Genomic DNA, 13,829 nt, shown 5'->3' with positions numbered 1-13,829 from the left:
ATTCCTGCAGTGTGTTTTGGACCAATGTTAACCTGAAATGTAAAGAATGGTGCTGCCGCCCCCCAAAAAATAAAGTAGTTTTTAAAAAACATCCCATCGAACAGTGCACAAATAATAATCTATAATGCCAATAGAAGACAATGAGTCTTCTAGTTCAAATCATGAAAACAATTAGATTTATCAGCTTTCCCCTCTTTTTGGTTTGATATATCAATGGCAACTTAAAACTGGATAATAAAGCATCAACATGTTACAAGATTTTTTGTGACATGATCAAGAAATCAAAAGAAGAATTTGAAGGGCAGCTATGAAGGAGCCTCACCTGTAAAGATATCTAATAGAACGTGAACATCAAGATCATCCATACCATAGTATTTGTGATGTCTATGTCTGGATGTGAAAATGGATAGTGAAAGAAGTTGACATGAAAAATAACTCATTTCAAATAATATACTGGGGCAAGTTCTACAAATACCTTGAATTACAAAGGAAAGCAAAAAATTTTGAGGCCAAGCCAGAATGGCTAAACTGAGGCTATCTTACTCTGAACAGGAGACAACATTAGTCTCTGGGAAAGGTTAAAATAATAGGTGTAGTAGGAAAAGAAGACCATATTACAGATGGAACAGCTCAAGGTCTTTCATTTATAGCATTGCAATAAGTTGAAGGCTGGTGGAACATAACAAGAAATACTGATGTCAATTGTTGAGTAGAAAATGGATTAGCACAGAGATGGAAATGATGCTGGACTGTAGCTCCCAGCATTCCTCTCTACTGGCTGCCAGCTAAGATAGCTAGGACTTTCAGTCCAACATCATGGGGCAGAGAGAAGGGGCAGTTGCTAAAAATCATGCCTTCCTATTCTGCTGAGAGAAGTGTGCCAACAGAATATGCCTTCTAAGGCTGCTGTCACACTGCAGAAATAATGTAGTTTGACTGCTTTAACTGCCATGGCCCCATTCTATGGAATCCTGGGATTTGTAGTTTGTTGTGGCATCAGTTCTCTGACAGCAAAGGCTACATATCTCAAATGTGTAAGTCTCAGCATTCCATAACATTGAGCCATGGCAGTTAAAGCAATGTCAAACTGCATTGATTCTGCAGTGCAGAATCTATCTCAAATAATAAAATTAATGGTAAATCCTGTAGAAGCATATGTAGCTCTGTAGTTAGTCTCTAAAAATACAGTAATTCTTGCCTCTAACTTACACTGACAATCTCCTATGAAAATGAAAAAACAAGATGATCATTTCTCAAAGATGAGTATTTACAAACAGGTACAGTTGATCCTCCATATCCACAGGTTCTTTACCGACAGATTCAACCATCCATGGCTTTAAAATATTTTTAAAAATGCATTCCAAAAAGCAAAGGTTGATTTTTATATAAGGGATACTATTTTACCATGCCATTATATTTAATGGGACCTGAGCATTCACAGATTGTATTATCCGCAGGGGTCCTGCAACCAACCCACAGCAGATACCAAGGGGCCCATTTTATTTCATCATCACATGATTAAAAGAAAATGGATTGCTTTTATTTTGCCCAGTTTTTCATATTTCTTTCCCTCTATATTTTCATGAGGCTGTGACTGGGAGAAGGCAGAGTAAAAGAGAAATGAGCAATGTTAGAAAAGAGAAAATGATATCCATTGTGTGGATTCATGTTGTTTACCAATGATTCTGAAACTTGGTCTTCTAGATATTTTGGACTTCAATACCCAGAAGTCCCAATCAACTTAGCCAGTGCTGAGGCATTATGGCAGTTATGATCATGAACACCTGGAGCACTAAAATCAGAAAATTACTGGTGTATGCCAGTAATGCAGTTGCCATATGGATGGTGATTATTATCTTCACAATATTGTTGAAATGTAACATCTATCAGCCCTAGCCAGCATAGTTAATGCTGAGACATCATGGGAGTTGCAAGATAAAAATATCTGGAAGGCTACATTTCCTGATCATTGCTATATATTAATACTCCTCAAACTATATTGGATGCTACTGATTGGAAAGAGCTTACATATGGGAATATTTTAAGATTATCTCTTGGAAGTTTTCTTTTCAAAGGCCTACGATAAGAATGAAATAAATGCTATAAACACAGTATTTATTTGGCTTAGGAATTATATGATGTACCAAAGGAAACATGATATAAATCAGCCTTTTCTGTAATAGAAAAACAGTTTACAAGAGACTGATGGGACTTGTGAAAATACCTGGTTTATATATAGTGGATTATCCACTGCTACAGGGATGTAGTGTTTCATATTAGTGATCAATAAGCAAAGCTACTTCTCTATCTTAAGACTTCATTGGGAAACACTCATACCTCAGCATTACTGGATGCAAAGTAGCACAGTGTGTTCTTGAAATGAAAGCTTTAATATAATCATTCTTGCCAGTTAACCTTTCACACCACTAAGTGCCTTTTCTAAGTGTCTTTCTTAGTCACTTATTTCCATTAGCTTTCCCATAAGTCCATTAGGACTTGCACAATCCCATCTTAAAGCATAACTGCTGAAAAGGTGGAGACCTTAACAGTTCAGCACAAAAACAAGTGAAAAAGCTGAGTATTCCCTCAGGATAAGCATGGCATAACGGCAGCAAATCTGTCTCTGGTCTCCTTTACTTTTGGAACTACTGGACCCCAACAGTTGAACTGAATCTCTGCCTGGTAGCAGAAGCTACAAATTTCTCCCAGACTGTGGAAGTAACTTGTTACAAATAGTTATTTGTAATTCCTTCATCAATATCTTAGGTACAACTATATCACGTTATAATTGTTACCTAAAATATAACTTCTTTCTGCAGCTTTAGTAGTATTCAAAGAGAATGCTTTTAGTCTGTTTTAGCAATAAAAAGAGACAAAGGAACACAGTAGGTCCTTTGAGACTAACTGGGGAAAAGAAATTTCTAGCATAAGCTTTCATGGACTACAGTCCACTTCATCAGGTGCTGTATTCCTTTATGAATTTTAAGTTACTTTATCGTTATAATGGTTTAGTTCAATCCAATTATGGAAGACAACTATCAGACAGTTCAAATGTTGGATCATGTTGCATTCTCATGCTGTTTTGTGAGTAAAGTTCCAATCAAGGATAAAGGAGGAGAATGTGTGGGATCAGAGGCCAGTGGCTTGTAGTATTCAATTTTGTAAAAAGTGACTAAAGGTAACGAGTTTATTTAAAAAATGACAGGAGGAGGCTTTTGAAAAAGTAATTTTGCATGTTTCCATTGAGAAATGGAAAGTAAGAAGTTACTTTGCAATTTTGTAACTGTGATCATACTAACTACTTTGGGATTGGTGACATAAATTAACTAATTAAATTTCAAAGTTAATTTTTAAAGCTGTGATTCCTCTTGAAATGACACTGAAGTGCTCTTGTACAATAAAACATAAATAAATTAATATATTTGTATAATATTCTGTCTACCTACCACCTACCTACCTACCTAGGGTCTTTCCTAAGCCAAAGATGTTGCCGTGTGTGTGCGACCCAATGTCACTGAAGCTTTCCACCTGGGAAAACACCAAAGAAGTCACACGGAGCTTGGTGCACCTTCTCTCAGAGATCCAGTTGTAGACTGGTGCAGCCTTAGCTGGTAGATGAATGCAAACAGCACCAGAAAATTATTTTGTGCAGGTCAATAAATACCATCTGACCACTAGATGTCACTATACCACAGAAAGATAGCTTGGGAACTGACCGTTACTACAACAACTAGTTCTAACACAGCATCTAAGCACTGTTGTTGTTAACTGCCATCAAGGTGACTTGGACTTATGGCAACTGTATGAATGAGAGACCTCTAACTCACTCTATCCTCAGTAGCGTGCTCAGGTCTTGCAGACTACCATGACTGAATCTGCAAGACCTGAACAGGGCTGCTGAGGACAGGGTGACTTGGAGGTTTCTCATTATTGGTGATGCCGTAAATCAAAGTCTACTTGATGGCAGTTAACAACCACAAACCTGTCTTGTGGTCTTCCTCTTTTCCTACTGCCTTCTACCTTCCCAGGCATTATTGTCTTTTCTAGCAAGTCATATCTTCTCATGATATGAATCAAGTGCAACAGTCTCCATTTAGTCATTTTGGCTTCAGGCCTGATTTGCTCTAGGACCCATTTATTTGTCCTTTTAGTAGTCTGTGGTATCTGTAGAGCTCTTCTCCAGCACCACATTTCAAATGAGATTATTTTCTTCCTATCTGCATTCTTCACTGCCCAGCTTTCAAAACCATACCTAGAAATTGGAATTAAGATAAAATGGACAATACTAACTTTAGTCTTAAATTATGTATCTTTGCAGTTCAGGATTTTGTATAGTTCCTTCATAGCTGCCCTTCCAAATCCTGGTTGTCTTCTCATTTCTTGACCTCAGTCTCTATTTGGATTAATGACTGAGCCAAGGTAGGGAAAATCTTGCACTATTTCAATATATTCATTGTCTGTTTTAAAGTTATATAAATAATCTGTGGTCATTTTGTTGTTTTGTTTTCTTAAGGTTCAGTTGTAAACCTGCCTTTGCACTTTCTTCCTTGACTTTCTTCAGTAATCCTTCAAGTCCTTGCTATTTTCTGCTACTAGTATGGTGTCCTATGCATATCTTAAATTTTGTTTTTCTGTATTCTGTCCTGACAGTGGCTTCTTGTCCTGAGTACAGTTCACACATTAGGACAATCAAATGGTAGGCATACCCATTTCTATAAGAGCATAGTTTTTCAAGATCTACACAATCAATGGCTTTGCTGTAATCTATAAAGCACAAGCTGATTTTCTTTGGAAAGTCCTTTGCGTGCCTCTTTAGCCAATGTGTGTTTGCAGTATGACCCCTAGTCCCTCTTTCTTTCCTGAACCCAGCTTGGACATCTGGTTTTTCTCACTCTATATATTGTAAAAGTCTTTGCTGTAGTAATTTGAGCATCACTCGGCTTGCATGAGAAATTAATGCAATGGTCCTGTGGCAAGGGGATCAGGCAACAATTTAAGATATGAAGCCTTGTCTCACCCCCTTTCCATAGAATCATAGAGTTGGAAGAGACCGCAAGGGCCATCCAGTCCAACCCCCTGCCACGCAGGAACTCTCAATCAAAGCATCCCCGACAGATGGCCATCCAGCCTCTGTTTAAAGACCTCTAAGGAAGGAGATGCCACTACACTCCGAGGAAGTTTGTTCCACTGTCGAACAGCCCTTACTGTCAGGAAGTTCCTCCTAATGTTGAGGTGGAATCTCTTTTCCTGGAGCTTGCATCCATTGCTCCGGGTCCTAGTCTCTGGAGCAGCAGAAAACAAGTTAGCTCCCTCCTCAATATGACATCCCTTCAAGTATTTAAACAGGTCTATCATATCACCTCTTAACCTTCTCTTATCCAGGCTAAACATCCCCAGCTCCCTAAATCGTTCCTCATAGGGCATGGTTTCCAGACCCTTCACCATTTTGGTCGCCCTCCTTTGGATATGCTCCAGTTTCTCAACATCCTTTTTAAATTGTGGTGCCCAGAACTGGACACGGTATTCCAGGTGGGGCCTGACCGAAGCAGAATAGAGAGGCACTATTACTTCCCTTGATCTAGACACTATACTTCCATTCCACCAAACAAAGCTGCATTATATCATTCCATCTGTTTAACCTGGTCCTGTTGCTACTCTATTCCCTGGTGTTCCCATTTTTGGGAACTGGAATATATGTAGAACATTGATAGTTTTTTGTGGTTTTTTCGGGCTATGTGGCCATGTTCTAGAAGAGTTTATTCCTGACATTTTGCCAGCACCTGTGGCTGGCATCTTCAGAGAATGTTGGCATAGAAGAGAGATGGATATATATACATGTGACCCTGGGTAGGCAGGAATGATTTCCGTGTTAATCTGTGTATTGTTATGTTGTTGATGTCAGGACCTCAGGGTGTTCACCTTTGTTCAGGGTGAACAAAGTTTGGCTACCAGTCCTGAAGAATAGAAAAATGAGGACTCAACAAATGCAAATGGGAAAGCCCCAGGATCAGGGGCTTTCCCAGCAGATAATGATCACCAATTATCAGATACTAATCCTCCTTGGCATATCCCCCCACACTGAGGCCCTGTGTGTGTGTGTGTATCCAGCTCTCCTATGCCAACATTCTCTGAAGATGCCAGCCACAGATGCTGGCGAAACGTCAAGAATAAACTCTTCTAAAACATGGCCACATAGTCCGAAAAACCCACAAAAAACTATGGATACCGGCCATGAAAGCCTTCGACTTCACGTATGTTGTGCATTTCCAATCTGTGGACCATTGGGTTTTTTTCCATATTTGTTGACAATTTTTAGTTATTACTAGAGTACTGTCTCTGTAGCTTGAAGCAGCTCTATTGGTATGCCACAGCAATGGACTGGATGAGGGCCAATAAAGTGAGGCTCAGTCTAGACAACAGAAAGGAGCTGTTTTATTGGTTATTCTTCTGAACAGATTAGTCATGTTCAAAATGTTCTCAATGGGGTTTGCTGAGTCTAAAGGGGGCATGTACAGAATATTGGGATTCACCTGTCAGTTATGGAGTGCTGTACTAGTATTCCAGGAGACCAGCACTGAACTATCTACTCAGCCATGGAAACCCATGCATGGTAACCTTGGACAAATAATATTCTCTCAGCCTTAGAGGAAGAAAGTAGCAAACTCTCTAAACTCTCTGAAATCATGCCATGAAAACCCTCTGATAACCAGAGTCAACTTGAAGGTACATAACAACAACATAAACAATTTATTTTGTTTATTTTACTGAAATATTAATATGATGGGCAGAGTTACCTACTGATCATGAACTTGATGGTATTCTAAGATCAGTATTCCAGGCCTCCCTCTATCTATTTAGTGGCAGAGGTGGGCTTAAATTGAAGCTGCCACAGACTCCTCTATGGGAATGCTCTCCTCTGTGAGGCCCATCCAAGGCTACTCTGACCCCAGGAGTTTAATGGGATGTGACTGATTGTATTAAAATATCTGTTTTAGGTCAACTAACAAGCACTTTAATTTGTTCTTTAGGTAGCTGTTTTATATCATATGTAGTTCTTGGTTTTAACTTTGATTTTATTTTAATAGTGAGATACCTTATGTATTTTTCCCCCAGATACATGCATCAAAGTGAACATGATGACTGTCATGATCATGATGCATCTAGTTGTACTTAGATACACCCTATAAAATCAATGTGAAATCAAAGGCCCATTGATTTAATTTTCAACAGAAGTTCAAGACTAGGCCTTGTCTGCATGGGCCAAATAAAACAGCCTCCCCTATTCTCTCAGCAGGAAGTCTGGACAATGCAGGTCCGAATCCCTGAGTCTAAAGCACTCATTCACTACCAAAACCAAACCCCTCTTAAAATGAACTTTAAAAAACACTATTTGCTCTGGATCTTCCTGGAAGATCCAGAACCCACTATTCTGATGCCAGGTGACTATTTAAAATGCAGCCTGCTTTGTTGCTCATGGAGGTCAGAATGAGGTGCCCAGACATATAGCCAATGCTGAGTACCTTATTCTGACCACAGAGCAAGCAACTCACCATTACAGCAGCCACGCCAAGCTGCACAGTGGGGCACATGTGCAAACACCTGGCCAGCATCACAATGGAGGGCCCCTGTTAAAGGAGGAGCTTGGGGCAGCTCGAGGGCCAGGAAAGTCTGGGCTGCCCCCAGAATATCCTGGTCCATGCAGACTCCACCTAAGCCTGAAATCCTATAGATGCTTTTCTGAGAGCAATTCCTATTATACCCAGTGTTTTACAAAGCAAAGATCAGACAGATCTCTTTCCCAAATGCCTTACCTTCTGAATGAAAATAAAACAAAGCAGTAGAATTAAAATGGTAATTGGACTCGGTGAGCTTTCAGCCCTCCTAAAATGGGAAGCAGAGAAAATGAACAATTGTTATTCTTTTATGGACTGAAGTATGCCCTGTGTAAATGGGGTCCCTTGAGGGTACCAGGCAGCAGAACTATAAATATTAAAAATGGGAACCAGCAACATTTATATATCACAGTCCATTACAAGTAAGGCGCTCCATTAAAGTCTGGTAAACTGAGTCCATTTTTGATGGATGCCAGGCAAGGTGGTATTCTTTCATTCTCTTTTTTTGCCAAAGTAATTATCATCTTGACAAACTTTCTGCAGGACTATTTTCTCAATGAGCACATTTAATATAAAACATGCAACTTTTCTCCCTCCAATAAGAGCACATTCATATTTTTTAACACCCTCGTCTTGTCCAAAATGTACTTGGCTCAGCTCCTGGACAGGGAATACTTTTAAGGAGGAAATGTCGACCTGCAATTATAATTGGCTAAAGTATACTGGACAATATGAACAGCTGTGGGATGCCTGTTCTACTGCAGTAAGGAAAGTTGTTAAAGATCTGACATTAGTTTGATATTTTCAGAGTTTTTCTTTCTACAGTAAACCCAAATATTCTGTTAATGACTTTTCGTACAGTTATTTATTTTAAGAATAAGAGCGCAGCCAAACACAGCAGGTAGTTAATACTCCATCCAGATTGTTTTCCTACCGTGTTGAAGCAGAGAAGGGGTGACTGGGTACACATTTTTGGGATTCTGGGATTAACCCAGTGGTTAATCTCTGATTAACCTACTGTGAATGTTAGCTGGTACTTGGAATAAATTTATGTGATTAAAAAAGAAATCCCAAATACTTCAGTCTACCTTTTGAAAAAAATAACTCCTTTCATGTAACAAATGTGAAGATCCTACTAAAAATATTTACAGTTATACATTACAAGGTGTACCACAGAGGTGAGACACAGGAGCCTGGTTGTCCAAGAGCTTTTTTTCTTTAATTTTAAACCCACTTCAGCTTTGGAGCTGTAGAATCCAAACTAGCTCAGGGTCAAACTTCATTTCTAAGTAATTGCCTCAGAATGTGACCAGCAGTAGCAGATATTCACATAATACACAGAACGAGATTGCTGAAGATGTGATGTGTAAATTTGCTTTATATTGTAGCCTGGTTTGTTGCCCATTAAAATATCACTTGAAGCATTTTCAGGTAATGTTTTTTATCATGGCAAGTTAACTGAATTTTACAGGCATCATCAGCTGTCATCATCCTCTGCCTGTAAAGTCACCCTTATTCCCATTTTAGCATCTCTTTTTTTACCTTGGAAAAATCATTAAGGAGAAAAGCTGCAAAGTGCCTTCTAACTGCTCCATCCAAACCCTCAGAGTTCCAAATAAAAGTAGACCTGCTATACACAAATGAAGTATATGTAAGTATGCAACTAGATTAATAAACCAGCAAGTATTTCCGAACAGCAGCAGGGTAAGGGATTTGGCTAGGACATAGGTATTCCCTGCCCACCCCACATTCTGTTTCATGGTCATACTTGGGTGTGACAAGACTGACAGAACATTGGGAACTGGCATCCTGTCAATGACTTATGCAAGGGGCCACCGAGGGTTGGTTGTTGTAGTAATTATGTGCTTTCAAGTCAACTCTAACTTAAGGCAACTCTGTCCTAGGGTTTTCTTGGCAAGATTTGTTCAGAGGGTGTTTGCCAATCTCTTCCTCTGAGGCTGAGAGAGTGTGACTTGCCCAAGCTCATCCAGTGGCTCTAATGGCCGGGTGGGAAATTGAACTCTGGCCTTCCAGAATTTTAGTCCAACATTCAAATCATAACACCACACTGGCTCAATACAGAAAGTTACAACATTATATTAAACTTTTTTGGTCATGGTGGATAGAGATAGAGAAATCCAGGATCTCCATCCACTACAACTTCCTCTCCACTTACTTTTTTCCAGCTGGGAGTCCCTCTCCATAGCCACTTGGTGACCAAGGGATGATCTGGCCAGGCAGCCAGTTAGATTCATACTTTCAGCCATCTGCAGGAATAAAAGGAGAACTTCCTGGACCTGCCAGGAGGTTCAAGAAGGTGAGACCATCTTCCTGCAGCATGTGGGCAACTACAGTAATGAGCCTGCTAGAGGAATGGAGCATATGCACACAGACACAGTCACACAGACAGACACAGAGAGACACACATTCACACACTTCTAAAACATCAGCTCTAACAAAATGAATACTTTTAAAAGCACTTGATCGTTATTGATTAATATTTGGTCAATTGATGAAATCTCCCCCCCCCTTTTTTTTTTTTTTTTTAAACTGGTCAGAATGCCCAAATGAAAATGATCTGTTTCCTCCCTTCAGGTTCTTTGACAGATGTACAAAATGTAGAGCACTTAAGAATAACTAGTTTATGATGATGCATATTATCTTTCTCTTTTACACACACACACACACACACACAGAGATAAAATGCAACATATTCGAGGTTTAATCCAATTGGCCCTTTCCTCCAGCTGAGGTCTTTTAATTTAGATGATGCTCCTGTTTATGGAAGAGGTAAGTAAATTTTGCCAATTCTCCCTCCAGCCTCCTGAATCCCATGCCAAAAATCTTCTGCTGAGAAGTAGAGGGATCCTCCAGAACAGAATGAAAGGTGGTGCAACGGGCTGCAAGGGAAGGATGAATTGACAAAAATTGTCTCCTTTCTCTTCCATTCACCGAAGAGACCATTGACTATTACACAAGTTAAATCAAACACAGACTGAATATTTCTGCGCCTTTCATCATGACTTCTGTTAATCTATTCCCTTACTCTCAAGTTTCATTAGAAGTCTACCAGAATAAAAAATTCATGAAAGCTCATGCTGAAATAAACCAGTTAGTTGCTTAGGTGCTGCTGGATTCTTTCATTCCCTCCTTCCTATGCTGAAAGAGTCTAACATGGCTATCTCTTAGAAGCCATACACAATATTTGTACCTCATCCTCACAAGTTTTACAATATACTACTTGCCACATTACTCTCACCACTATGTGCGTGTCTAAAGTATCTGATGATAGTGGCAAAAGAAATTGGCAGCAAGGAGAAGCACTATGGCTTCAAAGAATACATTATCTGGTATTCCATAATCCTTTCAAATATCAAATACCATCTGCCTACAGATTACAAAATCCCCAAAGTTAGCATTGCATTTAGCTTCCGTAGGGACAATTTTTCCACAGTCATCTCTTTGATATCCGATGAATGTCAAATGAGCACCATCAGAAACAATACTGCTGTTAACCCCGGAGGCAGTCTGAATATCTGTGCCTTTCATCATGGCTTCTTTTACATCTCTTCTCTTACACTCAAGTTTTATTAGACAATTACCAGTGTAGCCCGGACATTGTTTCGCTTGATCAAAAAGGCCAAATTTGCAACCTCAGGAGGGACAGTGATCCCTCCTTTTTCATTTTATAGGCATTTCCCATTTTCTTCCCATATGTTAAAATGTTAAGTCCACAGCGCATGTGCTCTGGGTGAGGTGGCAATGTCTGAGAATGACTTGAAACAGCTGGGCTGCCTCAAAGTAGTGTGGTGTACCTGGTAAACAAGGCAACAGTCCCTGACCATTTTAAATAGAGGGATACCAATGATACGACGATTAAGAAATGACTTTCTGAACAACATTCTATCTTCTATACTATAATAGTAGGTATTCTCATCACCACTAGCATAATGTAGTACTGTACTCACTGGTTATTATGTACCTAGCATCATTATTATTTCCCCTCTGTTACCGTTCTTACACCATTGTCTTATTTGTTCTTTATGTATATTCCATTACATATTTGTTGGCAATTTCATGCAGTAGATCCCTTGTTCCATTGCTTTAAAAATTGTTTGGAGAAATACTTTTTGTAGAGACTTTTCCCCTGTCTTGCACAGCAAACACTTTTACAAATGTTCTTAGGGCTTATCATATTTCTTGTTCAGATTTACTTCATTCACAACGGATTAGATATTAATCACACTGGCATAGGATTTTGCTGTACCTCTATCAAAAGCACTGGGATCTTTCCAGCTTCATTTTAAAAAGAAGCAGAATGAAAACCATACAACTTTTATTTCCTCAGAAGAATGAGGTGGTGGTGGCTAAAAATGTAATAAATAAATAAGGCAGGTAGCTATTTTTTTAAATATTAAGGAGAGAAAACTATGAATGCTGTTCAGTTCCTCCCCAGATATCTGTGTCGTTTTATCCTGTCTTCATTCTTTAATCCTTTATTTGTCTGTGGAATTCTATGCAAATGGAATAAATCAAAATACTTCTTCCAGATTTGTCTAAAGAAGCACTTGATCTCATAATGTAGTTCCTTGTATTGTACTAGTTGTTGTCATCTCTGTGGCCACTTGTTCCTTCATAGATGTGGCCTGTACTAGGGATAGTCCAAAGTTTTTTTTAAAAAAAATAATAATATGTGATTTGCTGACATGGACTTATAATTTTAAAGGCAAATTTCCTCCTCTTTTTTTTTTTAAAAAAAATCACAGTTATAGCGTGAAAGTGACATTGCACTGATGTGCTATCATTCTTAAAAAAACAAAAAGAGAAAGGGGAAAAAGGATTTTCTGTTGTTGTTTTGATATGTTTCAGAATTTAAAAGAAATGAGTATTTCATGCCTGCCAACAACATCCACTCCTTGATAGGATATCCTACTACTTGGTGACTGAAGATGGTACTGCAGGCTACATACAGATTTTGATTAACTAAAAATAATCCATTGAAAAAAACAAAATGGCCCAGAGGAGCATATCCCTACAATCTCCTTAGAGTACATGCGAAGTTTCATAATCCTAGAGCAGCGGTTGAAAAGACACACCACTCCCCCATCTTTTCCAAAACTGCCCTATTTCCAGAGCAGATGCAGCAGATCTGATATTCAATAAATCTACTGTAATTAAACACTACTTTATCACCACAGCAACAGCAAAAGATATTCTTTTACCTTAAACCTCTTTTGTAAAAACCAGCTCTGTCATTTGGCTTAAAGAAACTGTTTCTGTCAGCAGAACTATAAGGAAGGATGATCTCCCCTGCAGTTCCTTGTACACCTGTGTGCAAATCTTTTCATTGGCACTTAGTCACATCTTGCTCTATACCTGGTTATAAAAGCCACCTTGAGTCTCAAACTGGGAGAAAGGTGGCAAATAAATAAAGTAAATAAATAAATATAAATCTCTTTCTCACCTCACTGATCTGGCCTGTCTTTCTGTTAATTTTCTGTAAACTGTTTTTGGTTCACTTTTAGTGGATTGTATGACATTTTTCCTCACGGCACAATACTGACACTCACTGTGTGAGCAAATGTTTTTACAAGTGGACTACATTTACCAGAGCGTTCCTCCACCCAGAGGATTTCATCAGCTACGTCCATGTGTATATTTATTATGCTAATAACCCGTTTCAGCTATATTTGAAATATATAATATTAGCTGTAGTTTTTCCGGCATAGGGCCCATAGGTATAGGCAAGCGTGTTCCTTAAATTATGAATTTTCTCTATGCTTAAAAGAAAATAATGAAATAGCTGTGCAGTGTCACTTTTAAAGCTGCCTTCTACTCAAAACAGCTGAAGTTAGATTGAAAGAGACATTACAGTCTCTCGTGTTGTTTTAATGTGAACAGAGTCAAAGGTAGAAACCTCTCATTATAACACAACTGTTTGAGAAAGTGTTGGGAAACCCTACTCTTCACATGAAGAAGGTGTTTCTCTTCACCCAGGTCAGAGGAATAATTTCCTACATAAAAAGCCAAGGAAATGATAAGTCCGGTATACCCACCTGATTTTCCTGGACGCTATCCGCCTTGAGTGAACAGGATAAATGGAACATCATCCTGAATAATAGACAAGCAACACTTTCCCCATTTTTGATCATCTGGATGCGGGCCCCTGCATATCTTTATCAAAGAAAATCCATACCCCTCATCTTGCTCTGAATC

Source organism: Sceloporus occidentalis, unplaced genomic scaffold, assembly GCF_023333645.1.
Source record: "Sceloporus occidentalis isolate IW3139 unplaced genomic scaffold, rSceOcc1.0.p SCAF_2, whole genome shotgun sequence".
NCBI lineage: Eukaryota > Metazoa > Chordata > Lepidosauria > Squamata > Phrynosomatidae > Sceloporus > Sceloporus occidentalis.
Note: the sequence above shows the minus strand (reverse complement) of the source record.